The 12966-nt window shown below is 43.9% G+C and overlaps 1 long non-coding RNA gene across 1 annotated transcript; it reads right to left on the bottom strand.

The window, feature by feature from the left end:
* Window positions 1–728: 728 nt before the first annotated feature.
* Window positions 729–12823, bottom strand: LOC113840289 (uncharacterized). Its single transcript, XR_003493063.3, has 3 exons — window positions 12626–12823; window positions 1646–1791; window positions 729–1519 (listed from the first exon to the last, which is right to left on the bottom strand). It is a non-coding gene; the product is annotated as an uncharacterized lncRNA (long non-coding RNA).
* Window positions 12824–12966: the final 143 nt, after the last annotated feature.

The raw sequence follows: 12966 nt of genomic DNA, 5'->3' as shown, positions 1-12966 counted from the left end.
AATATATCTGGTTGGGATGACTGTAAATCCCAGCAGACTGTGACCTAGGTAATCAATCTTGGTCTTACAAATAGCTTCACTACAACATACATATGACCATAAATACTGAACTCACTTTTGATCAACCTGGTGTGTTTGGCTTGGCAATATCTGACGTGGCGTGGTTTCTTGGAGCTGGATGGTCTGCAGTGGAAAAAAGGCTTAGCCATGACATCCAAACACTCTGCCTCAACACGGTGGCTCACCTGCACTTTCCCCAGCATGGTGGAATAAAGGACAATGGTTTTGAAATGGAAGTATCCACTGCAAGAACCTGTAGATGCACGTGGCTTCATCTAAGTGCTCTGAATTACAGAGCAATATGCAAGCCGTCACTTACTGATTTCCATCCAAGAGAAGCAGGAGTGCCTGCAGACCAAGGCCCAAGAACTGGTCCTCAAGCCACGTGAGTGAGGAGAGACAGGTAGTAGAAACAAACCTCTTAGTCCAAGCTGGGGGCCAGGAGCCCTGGGAAAATAACACGGTATGGCCTCAGGAACAATCCACCTTTGGCAAAGTCCAGAAAGGCGAAAAGGTAGAGGTGCCCTGGACCTCTACATCAGCCATTTGCCTCCAGAGAGCTTCAGACAGACCACAACTGCAGCAGGCTGATGTGCCCAAGCTCTTGGTAGCAGTACAAAGAGCTGGGGTGCAATGGTCCAATAATACAAAAGAACAAGGCGGGCAGACAGAGGGCAATATCTTTTATTAAACCTACTAAAACAGTTGTAGAAACACATACCAGCTTTCACCATGCAAGCATTTTCTCAGGTCTGAAATGAGCGTGAGATACCCCAGGGGAAAGCCATGACCCATGGCAAGAAGTGAGCATCTGAGAAAACAACTAGACATGGAGAGTTGGTGGATTGTTCATGTATATTTGAAATATTAAGTAGTAGGGTCACTGTTTGCTGCTGCAGCACTTGGACAGGGGAAGCAGGCACACTGCTACTCTGTCGAAGCCCTTTGGAAACCACCACACTGTGTTGGGCAAGGCTGGGTCTGGAAATGTGCGCGTGCTGGGGACACCAACCAAGGTCTGGCATCAGAGACAGTGTGCAAACCCTAGGGCAGGAGGGGTGATTTGGGACACCACTGAAGCCTTCAGGGACTGACCATCCAAGGAAAGCTCGCAGAGGCAGATGCTCTGCACAACACCCCAGTGAACAGCCACGTGCATCCACCAGGAACCGACAGCACTATAATGAAACCCAAGACCCTTAAGAGCCATTGTGAGATCAGGCATAGACAAGCAGGTCTCTTTTGGTTTCCCAGGCTCTGAGGGATTCTCAGTTTCTGAAGAGGGTGGCTATGGCAGTACCTAGTTTTGCTCATGGCCCTACTGCAAGTTGTGTTCATTAGCAAAGCTTGCCAACCTGATGAGGCTCCATCCAGTACTCCAGGCAGCAGTGCCTAGGAGCCTGTGGGGTGTCCCTGCTGCAAAGTGCACAGTGATGGGGCATTTGTGGGCTTTAGGATTCTGGGAAGAAAAAAAGAGAAAAAAAAAAAAGAGAGAGAGAGAGATTTACAAAAGATAGTGTCATTTCTTCCATCTTTATCCCTATAGCCAGCCTCAAGTACAGTGAGAGAAATACAGGTTTTGTACCTGCTGAGATAAAGGTGCAGTGGCACATGAAGAAAGCCATATGGTCCCTTGGAGAGATGACAAAACCGACTGCATTAGTATTGCTCTGGCTGTGTGGAGGCCACTGCAGCTGCCCTGCCATCGTTCCGCATTCCAACATCTCCTTCCTGCAGCGTATACAAAGGGAAAAATGATCAAAGCATAGGCCAGCCCTGCTTCCCCCATCAGAAGGTAAACAAGAGTACAGAGGCAGAGTTCATGCTTGATTTTGAACCCCTGGTGCTGAGAAAGAGACCTGTATGTGACAATATATGAAAGTGCTTGCTCTGGTGGAAGGGTACAGGTATGTGTCCTCCAGATCAAGGGAAAAACCTCATTAGAGAGGGGAGAGAGCAATCACTGAGTAGTATGATTAAACACATGGAACTAAAATTTTTGCTGTTGGCATTGAGCATCTCCAAATCCAGTAATGAATCGTGCTTTCTACCCCTTTCCAGCAGCAAGAAACCTCTTAAAATTAGGTAATCATGATGCAGTCAGAAGAGATACTCGAAATTTCAAGGAAATGCAATATATATTTTTGCTTAGCAGGCATCTCCAGAAGACGAAGGAAAACCTGTTCTGAATGAAAAATGGACCTTTGAGTTGTATGGCATAATCTTTACACATCCCCTCTCCACAATATGTTTTCTGTTGTAATGAAATTCCAGGCGCTGATGAAAAGGGAAGGCTGCTTGCCAAGATGAGTGAGGTAACATCACTGCAGAGTGGCCTGAAACTCCCAGTGCTCAGCCACACTTGTGATGCTGGATATCTCAGATAGGAGCTAAAGCTGATGGCTGTATTTCTTTCATATATGTACCTTGAAAATATGTACCTATTTCTCTGTTCAGACCATGAGAAGCAGGTTTGCCATTTAAAAAAAAAAATACTTATATCTGACTAAAACGGAATTGAAAATAAAAACACCAAATGCTTTTAAAGTGAGTCACAGGGCTTCCCTGGAAGAATGGAAGACACCAAGTGATCTCACTAGGTATTTTGCATCTTTCATGTTTCCTAGGATGTCATTAGCCACAATGCTCTGAGGCATATCCTCCTGCAGACTAAGAAAACCCTGCTTCAGATTCAGCTCCGGAGGAAATGGCCGAAGTGCTAGTGCAGACATGATCATGCTCCTGTTTCATGGAAAATGAAGGGGAGATTGCAGTGCAGGCTTTGATACCCTCCAACTCTGTTTCTAGCTGTTCTGCCCTTCTCAGCCTTCTGGAGCAGGAGCACTTCATCAGGGAGCATTCCCTGAAGGCCATGCTCCCCTTAAATGCTCACTGCATTTAAGAGGTGGTGACAGTCCTGGATCTGCAGATGTGTATTAGTGGTTTTGCTGACATCAGAGTCTAAGAGATACCTGTAATTTTGCCTCTCCTCTCTCCCATTCATGACAAGTTCTTCACAGACTCAACCCATGGTTTGCAAAAGCTGCAGGCACAGCCAGGGAGTTTGCTGTAGCAGTACCCAAGGCATTGCCAGGGAGCCAGGACGCAGACCTTACCTGTCACAGCAAAGCAGGATGACAGCAATATCAAGACCTCATCTGGCTCAGAGAAAAATCTATCTCTCTTCATATTATTTCTACAGTGGAACCTCAACAGCACTATAAATAATTGCAGCCACCCTTGCTGTTGGCAATCCCACTGTTTTATTTTTTGTTTGGATTTTTTTTGTTTGTTTCAGAGGCCACAGAAACGTTGTTGAGGGTGGCTAGGGCTAGTCACAAATAAAACTTCAACAAAATATCCAGTTTCATAGATAACCAAAAATCAACTGTTTACAATTCTGGTCAAATAGTGTTAGCCAAACAAAGGCAAGAATGAATTTTTAACACAGAATATTTCATTTGAGACAAAAACTAACACACTCAGTAGCTCCAAGGTAAATTTTTCCTTCCTATTACATATCACTGAGGAAAATAAAAAAAAAAATTAAAAAAATAAAAAAGGCATTCAAACCTGCTGTTTTGTTTTGTTTTGTTGTGAATTGGCAATTGAAACATAGTTCAGTTCAAGCTTTCATTACTCAGGCCTCAATATTCTCCCATGATTCCTAATAACCACATCAGTGCTTCTGCAGCAGCAAAAATCAGTTCTGCCCAGGACATAGGTTCCTCATCATCTGAGTTTCAAGAAATAAGAAGACACAAGTCAGGAACATTGTTCTACTAATCAGCTTTATCAAACAGTGGGAAGAAGTGAAGAGAAATCAAGTGAGGAAGCATTGGCAAAGTCTTATATTTATATTATGAGCTGATTACTTGATGTTCTCTATTGTAAGCAAATACCATCCACGACCCCATTTGTCTTCATTATTATCTAACAACTGCATCTTCACTGGTGTCTCAGAAGAGAAAAGTTTCAGAGAGAACTGCAAGCCATGTGGGTCCATTCCAAAAGGTCACTGCATGATTTTATCTGCTCTATTTTCTGGGTTTGCTCAACAGACTTAGCTCTTTAGGACATACAGAGAAGTGTGAATATGAAACCAAGTGTAAATAAAAAATAAATGTATTTTAGGAAGCTGAAGTTACCCTGCTTATCATTAGCCATTGACCCCTTTCTCTGACCACATCATCTCTACTTGTAAAGGAGAGACAGCAGGACAGTAACAAATGTAAAAGAGTGTTTCTCTTTGCCTACAATGTTAATTAGTGATATGGAGCTCCCTGAAGGGGAAAAAAAAAAAAAAAAAAAAAAACACTAAAACAAACAATAAACTTTTAATGTGTTCTAGCACTTACAGAAAGCAATTCTGCCTCTTGCTTGCAGTGGTAAATCAGCCAGAGGGTTTTCACCCACATTGCAGGGAATGCCATGGTCCCGTGGTTGAACACCCAGGGCACACCAGGCTGCAATGAGAACTGTCAGCTCCAGCTTGCAGCCAGTTTTCCCTTCTTCTTACATTCTTACCTATGAAGCCTGCAGTCTTCAGCCCTATTCTACAGCTTCTTTTTCCTTTCCCTGGGGAAGAACCTGACCTTGCAGTGCACAGCCCCACTCAAGGAGCCTGGAGACACCTCACAAGCTGCACACTGGCTTCCAAAGCTGCCAGCCTTCTCAGGAACAAGTTAACCTGAGACCACAGACATCCAGAGACCTCTGGAGAAGTCTGATTTACCTGGAGTAGAGCAAAATCTAAGATATTTACAGCATTAAACGTTCAGCCAGTGAAGCAATTTGGACAACTGGCAGCACAGGCCTATAAAGAAATAATTGGTTTGACAGCAGCTATTGTTTCATCAGCAGGATCACAATCTTAGTTGAATACAGCAGACATAGAATCATAGAACCATAGAATATGAGTTGGAAGGGACCCACAAGGATCCTTGACTCCAGCTCCTGGCTCCACACAAGACCACTCCAAAATCCAACCATCTGTCTGAGCGCATTGTCCAAATGCTTCTGGAACTCCTTCAGGCTCAGTGCTGTGCCCACTGCCCTGGGGAGCTTGTCCCAGTGCCCGACCACCCTCTGGGTGCAGATCCTTTCCCTAACCCCCAGCCTGACCCTCCCCTGTCCCAGCTCCATGCCGTTCCCTCGGGTCCTGTCGCTGTCCCCAGAGAGCAGAGCTCAGCGCCTGCCCCTCCGCTCCCCTCGTGAGGGAGCTGCAGGCCGCCATGAGGCCTCCCCTCAGCCTGCTCTGCTCGGGGCTGAGCTCACCAAGGGGCCTCAGCTGCAGTGTACCGTGAAGGTACATCCTGAATGTAGCCTCAGTGCTTGGAGGCAAATAAGGCACCTGCTTTGTCTTTTTAATGTTTCTGTAATCATTTGTCAGCAAACAGAAGCTGCAATCCCCATTAAAGAAGAAAAGTGGTAAAGGAGGATTAGATGATTGTCTTCTAGGATTCAAGTGCGCTCACTTAGATGGCTGACATGGTGAAATGGTGAAAGCATCATCTACATACAATCTTTGATAGTTATCTATGGGCTGGAGCCAATTCTGTGTAACCCGTTAATCAACTGAACAGTGCTTTCTTTTGACATCCTTGCAGTAAATTTGTCTTAGGGAGGAGCTTGTGGTTGCAAATGAACAGTTCAGTTAGTAAAGTTGAGGAAGAAGTGGAAATGACACGATACAACAATCAACTAATCCTATACAATTTTATTTATTTATTTATTTTCAGATTTGGCAGCCTGCAGTAATCCTATCACTTCTGTGAAGAAATACTCTTTGAGCAGAGCAACATCCACTGCAAGGACTGCATGGATCTTCTGCATTTAGTCTGCACACAGCAGAGAAAAGTCACTGTGCAGACTCTACTACTTTGGAGACAGACATGTGAGACTGGAGGTTCACGCAGTGCCCAGTGTGACATTTTGGAGAGCTGTGTGACAATGCTCTGCTGACCCCTCTAGATGAGCAATTGCAGGCAGTGGGGATGTCCCAGGGCAATGCTAGAGGAATAGATATGAGAGAGAGCATCCATCCTTTGGATGGAGTTAGTAGATGGTGGCTTTGGGAAGCTTTTTGGCATCAGGTTCCATTCCCTAAATATGTGATACAAAACCTGGCTTGCTAGGACAACTTCAGTTCTTTCCTCTTTCAGTTCTTTTAGTTTTTTCCATATCTTCAATATGGGGAAGAAACATGAAATGAGGAAGCTTCCGAGCAAAGCTGTGCAATACCTGTCTGTCCCCTAGCAGGCTGGAGCACACTCCTCAAGAAGTGGTAACCACTTCTTGAAAAATGCAGTTTCTGCAACAGTGTTTAGTTTCCAGTCATCCAAACATTTTGGAATCAACAAAATCAAAACATTCCACTATTATTCTGATGTTTATTTTACTGCAATATTCAGTTTTCGGTTTGGTGGGTGAAGGGGAACCTTCTTGGAATGTTTAAAAAACCTACATGATTTTCATGGAACTCTTCAATTTTAAGAGAAATGGTTGAAATTTATCCCTCTGTTCTGTGTCCCTCCAAGAAATATCTTTGAAACTCTGCTTCATGAAACTCCAGAGGAATTGCACTAAGGATGAAAGTGTCAGATTTCAGATCAGCGTTTTTATTGAATGCACTTAGCTTAGCTCCAGATAACTGTTCAGAATTTCATTCTAGTGCATATATAAGAGAAGCAGCTTTAAAAAATATTATCTGAGAAAGTAATTTCTCCTTCAGCTACAGTATGAAGTTATCTTTGGTGGTTAAGAGCTAGCAAATCCAGTCTACCTTTCAACATGCCTAAACCACTAGATCCCACCTGGAATTTTCAGAACTCATTATCTCTCCCTTTCTCCTCCATATCCACCCCCCTTCTCTTTCCTTTTACAGGCTATGTCTTGCTCGTCTGTCTCTTTACTAAGAAAAACCACCAAAGCCACATTCCTATTAATACTATTCTTAGCTTTTTGTTTCCCCTCTAGGAGCACAGTTCATGTTACCACAAAACAGACTTACAGAAATTTAATTGCCAAACCAAGCCGTAGCTTGAATCAAGTTCCCAACAAGTTGCATTTGACAGTTACCTTCGTTTAGCCAAGCTACAAAGCCTGACACCATGTAGGCCAACAGACACACAAAACAGGAGCTGACAGGGAGCAATAACGTTCAGAGCTCATGATAAAGCCATGTCAAAAGTAGTGTGATCCAAACATTCAGCTCAGCTCAGACTTATATCATACTTTACTTCAGAAGAAACTTCATATATTTTTCTTCCACTTCATCCAATCGAATGAAGTGAAAGGCATTGTGCTGTGAAAAGCAAATATATACTGCTAAGCATACCACCCAAGGTAAAATTGAAGCCAGACTATCTCCTCTTTCAGTTTACTCAGTGCCAAAGTGCTTTGAAACATTTGTGTTATAGAATCATAGAGTACATAGGTCAAAGGGATTCAAAATCCGCGTACCTCTTCACACTGCCCCAAAGCAGAATCAGCTTCTCCAGTGTCATTATTGAACATGTTTCTACCAATTGTTCACGAGGACTGGCATCCAATTCTTGTGCTTCACCGTCATTACTTTCAGAAAGTGCTTCCCAGTTTCAAACCAGACTTCTTCACTCCCATTTGTAAACAGCCTTTTACCTTACTCTGCAGCAGTGCTGCTCTACCACATTTGTCTCTTCCCTCCTTGCTGCCCCATTCTTTGGACTGAACAGTTCTCAGTGTCTTTCACTCTCAGTGGTTATTTGCTGCATCCTTGAGGACTCCTATTGCTCTTCTGTGGATTTTATCTAGGTGGTGCCCAGCTTTCTTGCCATGGACATAACTCTTGAGCCAGTCACAGGCTCAGCACCCCTTGTACTGCTGAAGCTAACGGCATACAGTTTTGGCTTATGCGATGTACAAGGTGTTTAAGGCCTAGCTCTCTTGCAACTGTTTTTTCCTAATTTAACATTACGACTGCTTCTTTGTGCAGTATATTCCCTCAAGCATTAAGCACAATTAAAAGCATTAAAAAGATCGATGTACATTTCTAGGGTAATCTTCTGATATTTCCCCATGGGCTGTCTTATCTCTGGCTTTTCCTCATCCTATTCTTTTTTTCTATGTAGCATCTGACAATAACTATGTATTCAAGAGTGTCTTGAAGATCAATGTCTCCACAGAGAATAACGGGAATATTTGCAAACTTCCTGTTGGAGTAAAAACAACACAAAAGCTGAAGCTAAGAATATTCAACATTTCTATGATTTTTTATTTACTTATATTTTTTGTTATAATAGCAGATTCTTTCATGTCCCCTGGTCAGTAACTCATCACAGTGAAGGCCAAGCTGGCTCCTGGATGCTGCACTGGCCATTAAGAGGTCCAGATAAGATGTTTGGTGTCTGCCCACGCTGTGGCCATGGCTTAACTTCCTCACTCCAAGGGTGAATTAACCCATTCTTACTGTTGGCAGTTCAGCATTTACTCATTTCCCACAGTCAAGACTGGGCCAGCAGATGAGGGAGTCTCTCTGTCCTTCCCATTCACCACCGCACCACTGGTCTTTGCCCCAAAGGCTTTACAGTCTACTTTGAAGCAAGGCATGAAAGAGCATAAACAAATGGGAAAGGACAAATGGAGATCAAAGGCAACCAGGGCAATGAAGATAAGATCAAGTAATGATGCATGTCTGCCCTTGCCCAATTTAATGGTTACAAATCATCTCAAGAATCAGCTGACCTTCCATCAAGCTCAGGGTTAATTATGTTGTGTGCGGTGTAGTTTGGTTTTCCGATATTTAATCAGATTTTTCTCTTTCTGTCCGAGCATAAGTAATTTTGAGTGGAAGCTGCCTGTAAAAGGACAAATCTTTTGACCTAATTCAGAACAGAAAGTCTGAAAATAGCACAGGCAATTCAAGAGAAGAGGGGAGAAATGGGACATCTATGGTGCCTCCACCGCCAGCCCAAGGAAAGAGGGGAGCAAAGTCACAGAGCAGAGCAGATTAGGAGCTGATTGCCTAAGATGCTTGGAGATGCAGTGATATGAATCCAAACTCATTTTGCTGGGCAAGCAACATACTCCTCTGCCAAGGTTTTGCAGTTGTAAAAGAGGGAGAGGGGGGCAGAACCTTTTTTTTTTTTTTTTTTTTTTTTTTAACTAGAGGTATATACCAATTAGCTGGACAGAAGAAAGGGAGCCGTTGCAAACAGCAGTTGACAACACAGCACAAGAGTGAGGGCAGGAGCCTGGGGATGAGGGCTAGCACCGTGAGTCTGTGAACCCAGCACTGCAGGGAGTCCATAGAGCTGCGAGAAACAGCTTCAGATAAATAACAAGCTGGAGACAAAGAAATCTAAGAATTTAGAAAAGCCATAAGGTGAGCCTGTTTGCTGTGACTCTCCATTTAATAAAATTAAGATTTAACCTTTTCTGTAGTTTCATGTGGATAAGTCAAAGCCACGTAATACAGAGATTCAGCTCAGCAGATCTCTGCTATCATTTCTTGCTGTGAAATCATATTATTCCAAGCACTTGACTTCATTACTATGGCAGACAGATCACTGCTGTTACAGTACCTTTTTATGTATGATGTGCACACCATTGCTTCTCTGCTCTGTTTGCTATTATTTTTCATTGTCTCCATCAGGCACAAAGTAACAAGAAACCCTACCGGTGTAATTTACTCTGCTCAGTATGCTGTTTTGCTAAAATATTTTTCTTTCATATGGTATCCCAAAAATAAATAAATACAATAATATTGCTACAGTTGAAAATCAAGCTAGTTAGGTAATGTCAAATTGGCAGACATTCAGCATCCTTCAATTACCCCCCTTGTACATATGCATTCTGGCATAGCCTTTAATTAACACCATCATACCACTTTTTTTCCAGTGAAAACATGTCATTAAGTACCCAGGGTGAGTGAGGACCCAGTACAGAGCATTCTGTTTTCTCCTTAATGTTTAACAGGCTTATTTTCTATAATCCTCAGAACCCTGCTCTGAAGACAGACTAATTAATTTCTGCCTGTTTTTCTCCCATGCCACCACAGTACGCGAGAGCCTCAGAAACAGCATGTTAATTTTCACAGCCACCCGGGAAGACAGGCAAGGGGCAAGGAGCTGTGGGAGGTGAGAGGCTCCACCTCACAAAGAGGGAGCCAAAATCGTGAGCCTCGGTGGGGTCCAGACTCAAAGACCACTGCTCCCAACCGACCCCAGGTTGGAGGAGCTGCCTCTGGGAAAATCCAGCACAAATTGCCTGTCTCCAAGTGGGAGCATGGTGTGAGGCACAGACTTTGGTCAGTGGTAGGTGCCCTGGGGTGGGCTGGTGCAAGCCCCAGGGCACTTGGCTCTGCTGGGCCACCCCAAGGGATGCAATGATTGCAGGCAGCCCCAGGAGATGGTGTGAACCCACAATCAGTGTTGTGAGGTACTCAGGAAGATGCCAGGCTTTAGCCACTGAGCTCTCATGAGCTCCTACTCACCGTGAGTAGATCACATTTTAAAAAGCACACAGTCTGGCAAAACTTGGAGAAACATCCTCAAAGCAAAAGGAGACTCATCCCAATAAAAAGGCTCGGTGCAGCTGACTTTCTCATGGCTGACTTTTGCCAGGGTAAGCCAACATCTGTGCTGTACAGAGGTTATGCTCAACACTGGGCAAGCCATTTCGGCTGGAGTTTTCCAGTAGAATCAGCTTGACCTAGAGATCTAGTGTGGAAATGCTGAGCTCAAAAGCTGATGCTTTATCAAAAAGCTACAAAGTGACTGGAAAAGGAGTTTCACAGCCTGGAGTACCAAATAAACATCACAATAAGCTCTAATCCTCATAATGAGAACAACAACAACAAAAAAAGTATTGTGTCTGGCCATATCCTAAAGTGAGATTGATTTTGACAGTCTGACAGCATAGTTTTAATTGCTGTATATAGCACATCACTTTTGTGTAGCCACACAATCAATTAGCAGTGCTGCCAACAGCTAAAAACAAGCATACAGCTCAAGGCCACCTCCAGCACTAGGGCTCTCCGATGACGAAATCAATCCGTACGAATTTGAAGGTCTCCATTTTCATCCTGACAGGTGAGTGGAGCAATACAGATCCACCTTGTCCAGCCAGTGGTGATGTAAATCCATGAGGATGAAGGGCCCCAGGCAGGATGTTCTTCCAGCTATCGTGCTGGGAAGCACCACAGTCTGCTGCAAGCAGACCCTCTTGGCACAGTGCAATCATTAAACAGAAGTAGCTGTCAGAGACCTCAGCGCATGTAGCATTTCCTGAAGCACTGAGATGAGTTTTCACCCAGCTACTGCAAACCACTACACCTGAACACAACGTGGCCAAAAATAACTTCTTCCGAAAGACTTTACAAAAAAAAAAAAAAAAAAAAAAAGGCATCTGAGAAGCTGGCAGGTCAGGCACACAGTTAAGTGAGCACCTGAGGTAGCAATGTGTGTCAGAGCCATGCCATAGGCCATACACTCACTGTGTGTGAAGCTCTTGCTGCTCAACCTTAGACCTTACATGGAACCACATTAAAAATCTTGCATTCAATTCAGTTCTAGGACAGTCAGAGGTATTATAGTGTTGACCACCATGGACACTTTTTACTCCAAGAGCCAAAGACTGACAAGCCTCTGCAGCAAACCTTCATATGCCTGCCTTTCTGAAACCTTCTTAATCACCTTCATTGCCATGTTGGTGGCAAAATCACCCCTCTTGAGGCCCTTCAGCAGGCAGAGGAGAGTGCCTTGAGGACACGCTACACTTCCTTACTCTCCAGGAGATGGGTCAGGGGAGGCTTCAAATGGCATCTCCTTTCTTCCTGCAGCACTTGTGGACACAGCTTTCTCGACGCTGGGCAGTCCCCAAAGTTAGGAATGTGTTTGTATGATTTCCCAGTTAGAGCTGGGCTAAAAAATATACCTAGTTGTTTTTCTGAATCAGAGCCCAACCCACTCCCAATCTACCCTTTCAGTTTGAGACTCTGCAGCAACATCTAGACAGCAGTTTACATTACTTTTGGTATCAATATGAGATTCAGCACGCCCTTCATTACAACACCCTGCCTGGCATCGCCACAATACTCTCAAGGAGAATGCAAGATTGTAAGCTCTGCAGGAGCAAACCAGCCCACAGCAAACAGCCCTGGGAGTAGAGAAGGCACTCACACAGTACAGTGTGGAGCACGGGTAAAACAAACTGTTCCACATCACAGCAAACACCAGCACATTTTAATCCTGCTTTTAAACTGGCCAAATAAGAGACATTCTTCTGAAGGAATTAATGTAATTAATTAGATTCAAACACCAGAGCAATCTGTCTGCAATGCTTACCCCAGTTTACCAGTCAACAGGTGACTGCTTGCACTCTGAGCAAGCACAGACTCTTACTGAGTCAAAATATGCAATTTTTCTGAATATTCTCATGGTAAGAAATCACTTTAAATCCAAAGCAGAGCCTTTGTTTAGAAAGACGTGTCTGCCAAGCCCTCTGAACACATGTGTTTAAGCTGGTTTAGACAAAACATGCTATCTACATTGCTCAAGCCAATAGGCCCAGTAAAGCCTTTTACCTCTGTTCCATGAGGTGTGGATAGAGAAAGCGTGGCTACGTCTTGGAGAGAAGGAGAGTAGAGAGCTGTGGCTACCAATATTCGAATGAGAAAAGCTTGCAAGTGAGTTCCAGATGTCAGCCATGTGTTATGGCTTAATAGCTCAGCTCTGAGTCACAGGCACAGAAACCTGTTACGAAACACACATCCCTGCCCGAGTGTGCGCACACGCTCGTGTGAACTATTTGAAAAGGAAAAGTCAGATTTTTTTTTTGTAGCATGAGTAGTACTTGAGAAAAGTGGTTAATCTGAGCCAAGGCGGGAGAAAACGAGCACAGATTGTCCTACGCCACAGACCAAAG

Source organism: Anas platyrhynchos, chromosome Z, assembly GCF_047663525.1.
Source record: "Anas platyrhynchos isolate ZD024472 breed Pekin duck chromosome Z, IASCAAS_PekinDuck_T2T, whole genome shotgun sequence".
Lineage (NCBI taxonomy): Eukaryota > Metazoa > Chordata > Aves > Anseriformes > Anatidae > Anas > Anas platyrhynchos.
The sequence above is the reverse complement of the archived record's forward strand: the minus strand, read 5'-3'. Positions and strand labels throughout refer to the sequence as shown.